Source organism: Paralichthys olivaceus, chromosome 2 (assembly GCF_024713975.1).
Source record: "Paralichthys olivaceus isolate ysfri-2021 chromosome 2, ASM2471397v2, whole genome shotgun sequence".
NCBI lineage: Eukaryota > Metazoa > Chordata > Actinopteri > Pleuronectiformes > Paralichthyidae > Paralichthys > Paralichthys olivaceus.
The window spans coordinates 10,488,904-10,495,034 of record NC_091094.1 but is presented as its reverse complement, the minus strand read 5'-3'; positions in this window follow the sequence as shown (position 1 = coordinate 10,495,034).

The following is a 6,131-nucleotide window of genomic DNA, read 5'->3' as shown; positions in this document are numbered from 1 at the left end:
TGTGTGTGTGTGTGTGTGTGTGTGTGTGTGTGGATGGAGGGTTCACAGTGGATATCCATGTGACGATTGGTGTATGTATGTTTTAATATTTGTGTTGTATGAGGGAATATTGTGTAAGTGTGCACACGAAATTATTGTTCATGTTTGCTTGTATGTCTTTAGCATGTGCTTGTGTGTGTGTGTTTGTGTGTGTGTGTTTGTGTCTTACAAAATGACACCTGCACTGCAGAGGAAGAGTTTTCCAAGGTCAGGGATAAATCGACAGAAATTACACAGCTGCCAAAACCCATTACCGCAGAACCGTGCAACACAGGGCCCTACCCAATGGGTATAGACCACACACTGAGTCTGCTAAGCAAACACACATGAACTGGGGCAGATACACACACTGCAAGTGTGTGTGTACATACGTTGTATTTGTCAAATGGACACAGGTGGACAAAAGATCCTGCAAGCAAACAAATTCCTAATCACTCAAAAGAACACATGGGTGTCTTGAAAATATTGTATTCCATGTGATCATCATCTGCAATTTATTTTCTTTATATCACACACTGTTTATTTGATAAATATCAGGTTCTTTTTTCTTCTGCCCGATTCAGACTAAAATATAAATGAAATAGCAAAGATAATCCCCCATATTGAACTTTATCCCAACAGGATCAAATATATTCTTTCTAAATATTAATGATGGGCTATATGACAACCTTTTTAATGCATAGAATAATAAATTGACTCTAAGCAGATATCAAGCAGGCATGAACAAAAGCAAAGCTTTCTAAGAAACGCTCAGCCCTCGAGTCGTACTTCCTCTGACCTGCCTCAGTTCCCACCTTCCAGCTGAATTTGACCTTTCACAGCAGTCACTTGGCCGTTTCATTGCAATGCATCCATGCTAGCTGCACACTGGCTTTTGTAACAATAATTCATATGAGACTGAGACAGGGACGTGAAGAGATAAGGAAGAAGAGATGATTTACATCTATTCAAAAAAATACACAGAATGAAAGATGTCAAATTCCTGAGTCTGGATTGTCTCTTTGGCCGATTATAAACACTTTCCAATTGCATCAAAGATCCCAGTAATGATAATGATAGATGGTGGTACTGCTATTCCAGGCTACACTTCATTTACTGCCCAATGAAGATGAGAGGGAGGCTGATGGGGGAGAGAAAGATGCCTGGAGAGTCCTCAGGCATCTTCTCTGACCCATGAACCGAGAAGTGAAAGAAGGTGCCGAGTCGGGTCCCATTTGACATTCTTACCCCTGTAACACACTTTCCCCCTCTCTCTATCCTGGACACACACACACACACACACAATGCAATGTCATTATACAGAGAAAATGTTGACATGTGGGTCAGAGTTTTCTCAGCGCAGTAATAGCTTTTCATTGACTCTTTATAATGTCAGTGGAAATGAATGTGTCAATTACAGAACAAGTGCAGCACCGGACGAGTGACTGAGAGGAAAGTGTGTAATCATCTGAATACATTTCAGTTCATTAAGTCAGTGCACTTCAATGGATTCACAGCAAAGACTGCAGCACATAAAGGAGCTCATCTAAAAGCAGAATGATCGATTTATTGATTTACTGGTTGAATGACTGATTTATTTATTTGTAGAATGGTTGGACTGACTGATTCTCTTCAGCAATAGCAAGATGTGTCTTTATCTCTACATGTATAGAGTTAGGGTTGTGTTTTGAATATTGTACAATTAGAGAGAGAACATCCAAACACAGACAATTGTCTATTTCACGTCTCCTGAAGGCTGAAAGTTGAAAGTTCTCCTGTACGCTTTGAAAAGAGTCTGTATTGGTTTGAATTTTAGAGCGGGTTGTCCTCTAACCTGAAGGTGGGCTGTTCAATCCCCGCTCTGGACATGGAAGTGTCCTTGGGCAAGATCCTGAACCCCACATTGCTCCTGACCTGGGTGCTGACAGTGTGTGAAGGATGTGTGATGATCATTTTATTTACAAAGCACCTTTCATATTCAGAAGTAGATTCGAGGTGTGGACCAAGCTTTGAGTGGTCATCAAGACTAGAGAAGTAAGTCTTAAACACACTGGTTTATTTTCTTTATCGTTTTCATCATTTCCCTGTTATATCATGGTGTTGGAATTTCTTTTTTTGACCTGCCTGTTTAAGCTGTTCCTGGTATATATATATATATATATATATTTCAGATATATTCAATGGTGCAGATATTGTATAGCTGCTCTTTCAAGTCAGATTTTTCCAGAGTTATTGGGTGGGGGTGATTTTAATTCTCTCGTGGCCCACTTTCATGCTCGGCTCTGTACCTCGCTCCACATTTTCCCCCCAGAATGCCAAACAGTATAAAACATAGCACAAACATTAGATGGTTCTTTTTTTTAAAAATAGATTTGCACATAACAGATTAAACAATATTTACAGTGAATTTCTTTTTAAATAACTTACATTTAACAAAATGTAAATCTATATTTTTTAATATTCATGTTGGAAGCAACAGTAGTGGAATGCAGGTATTTCATCAGCTGCTGTTGGGAGCAGTGTCTGGTGAAAGACTATAAACATTATTACCCTCTGTGACCTGTCCAGCTTTTCCACTTTCTTTCTCACCAGGTGCAGAAACCATTTTCTCTCTGTTGCCTCCTTTTATTACTCAAAAGATTATTCTCACTCATGCTCCTTCCCTTTCCATTTCCCTTTCACCTCATCCTGCTCTTTCCTCTGATTTTTTCCTTTTCACTTCACCCAACCATTTCCAACCAGAGGCCATCCAATTTCCATGTGTCTCTTCCCTGCCTACAGGAAATGCTTCCCGAGCATGTACACACTTGCATGAATGTGCAAAGACATGAGCTTGGCATATTTAATGTGCTTGTCAGGAGGGAGACGGCTGTCAGCATCAAGCGTGCAAGGATGAAATACACCTAATGTTATGTGATGTCATGTCAGGTGCTGTGAGCATGCAAACCATTCATTTAGTGATCACAGAGACACACAAGCACACACATGCAGCCTGAACATACATAATACATTGTTGTGAACACAAGATGACGTGCAAACACACATGAAGATGCATGTTTACACACATTTCATAAAAAAACATGTTTTTACTTATATCAGTATTCACACACACACACACACACACACACACACACACACACACACAGCAGCCACAGCACACGCACATGCACACACTGTTCAGTAATGGTAGTTTGGGATTTGCTGCCCCCTGCTGAGATTTAAAGAATAACCTCAGTCCCATGTCACAGCAATTGTGGATCAAAGGAGAATAAAAACTGATAAAACTTAGTGAGGAAGATTTTTAAAAGCTGAAAGATTAACATGACCTCATGTCAGCCTTAGTTTAATAAAAGTTTAATAAAAGCTAGCTGCAGTATATGAGATATTCTATGAACTCCTGCTTTATTCCAGTGCATATTAATCACATTGTCTCACTCTTTTGAATCAGATGTGACACAAAAATGTTTCACAATAATCTCATAGGGTTGTCAGTCATTCCTTGACCCTCTTACGGTATTTACTGCTTACAAATGTTCTTTTGTGTGATAAAAAGCTAAATAGAAGAGACATTAATCTATAATTGTGAAATTTAGCTTCATCCTCATTCAATTCAATGTGATTATTTAAACTTCCTAATTTCTATGGGGTTTATTGTCTTTCCCAAGGACACTTTGAATAGTGGACAGGAGGGAGCGATGACTGATTTCCAAACCCCGCATTAGTGGACGACCCACTCCGCCACCTGAGCTCTGGAGTGGTCAATGTCATATTTTGGTGCAAATGTCATAAAATGGTTAATCAATGTATTTACCAGGTAAACTAAACAAAACCTATTGTAATGACAGATCTACTTGCTGAGGGACTATGAATAAATTCTAGTCTGTGAAGTATGTGGCATTTTTTTCCCCATTTCAAATAACCTAAAAATAATTCTAATTTAATGTCAGTAAGACATGTATAGTCTAATGAACGGGTAGTTTAATATAAACTGTGTCCTCTCTGCAAGTGAAGTCCTTTCTTTCTTGCACATTTTTCCATTTTCTGCTCTTTATCAAAAGATCAGGATAAGAATCTAGGTTGCTATGATCTTTAGGCAAGACTGACTTTTGGCCACGGTGCGCTGTGTTTCTATCTTGGCTCTGTCCTGAAGCGCTGCCCCAGAACACAGAGCGTGAGTCAACTAATCTGTAATGCCTTCTCTATCACCACAGGGCAGAATGCAGCTTCTCTCCTCTCTCCCTCTTTCTCACTGCTCATCTGCTGCCTCGCGTTTGCTCGTCTGTGTTATGGCATCTTTATCAGTCTGTGTCTCAATCATCTCTTTAAATCTGTGTCAGGCTGCCTATTATAACTGTTATTGTAATTATAATGGTTTTGTAGTTTGGCTTGTTTCTCTTTTTTTACCCATCGCTGTTCTCTGTGGTCTGTTTATACATCTGTATGTCTCTTTGTAAAAACTAATTAGTTGAACGTAAGGTTTTTGATAACAACTTGTCAAAAGGCTCTTTATACTGCAAATGGTTGCTCATCTATTTCGCACTTTTTCACCTTCTCACTTATATTTGCTTTTGTTTTTCATGGTTTCATCTTTAAGCCACTGTCCCCTGCCCTGTTTCTACTGAATTCAAGTTTCCAACAGCAAACTACTGCAACGCTTGTGACAAACTAATGAAGAAAGTGAAATATCTATTGCAGCAAGACACAAATATTAGTGGAGTATATGTAGTACATAGTGTATATATAGTAGATAAGTATATAAAGTCAAATATTTACTAAGAAATATAACATATCACTGCACCCAGTAGACTACATGCACTGTTTGTATATCTCTTTCAGGTTCGTGAGGTTTACTGAGTGTGTATTTCACTATGTACCTTTTGCTGCAGTAACAAAGTACATTTTCCCATAATGGGACTAATCTTATCTTACATCAACTTACGTTATCTTATCTTGAGTGTGAATCTTAAAAGGCTGATCCTAAATCCTTAAAGTTGCAGTAGTTTGTAATTTATTTTGTGTCAGTTCCAGGAAACTTCCATTTATACCTGACTATGGTTTTTAATAATAATAATAATAAGACATTTTATTTTCAAAGTACCCGTCTTTTCTCCTGGAATAATTTCTGCCCATAAAATGCCTGTGGAAATTTTATTCATAACATTTACAGTGTCTGTCTGCGGGCCAACCACACTGCTTTAGATAGAGGTTTTAGATAAAGCTTATCTCTAAAGAGAAAAATCAAAAAGTTGAATTCAACAGCATTTTGAGAGAGACTGACTTTCCCTCTGACAGTTATCTAAGCCTAATCTTACTCTGTGATGGGTTTTGCTTGTTTACAGAGTCCAGAAACTTTTTTATCCCATCACATGTCCTCAGAAGTTTTCAAACAGCGGCAGTAACGTGACGCATCAACAAGAGAAGATTTACTTCACTTCATCAAGGGATCAAGTTAACATGTCACCTCCAAATCGTACACACACAAACACAAACACACACTCGATATAAAATGAAAAAGACACATTCCTTATTTTGCTTATTGATAAATATGTTGTGAAAGCTGGTCTTTTACTCCAGCAGGCTCTTATCAGGACATCAGTGGTGAGTTTAGACACACTGAGGACAACAAATACTGTATTTCATTTATTTTTCATGATCCTTCCTTCTTGGTATCTTGGTTTTGATTCATAGAGACGATGAAGATACAGAGAAAAAAAAACTGAAACTGAGGCACTGTCAAAGTCACTTTGTGCTGATATGTAGTGCAATGCGTCCATCTATCATTTTCATGATTAACTGAGATTTTCCTGCAGCATCATGTCAATTCAGGTCGAGTGGAGCTGCTCTGGGAAGTTTGAAATATCATCAAATAATTCATTTTAATAAAAAAAATAACATTCAGTCACAGATCAGGAAGATGTGTCGATGCTTTAAAATGGTAAAATGTATCTCATCTACAACTTCATCTGTACTGACACATATAGACCAGTCACTGTGAACATGAACAATCCCAGTATCTCACATTAAAATCTGTATCAACTGATGTTTAACAACAAGCTTTTTATATATCGTGTCATTATTCAGTCATTCTGTCAAGTTTCTTTTGCAAATGTCAG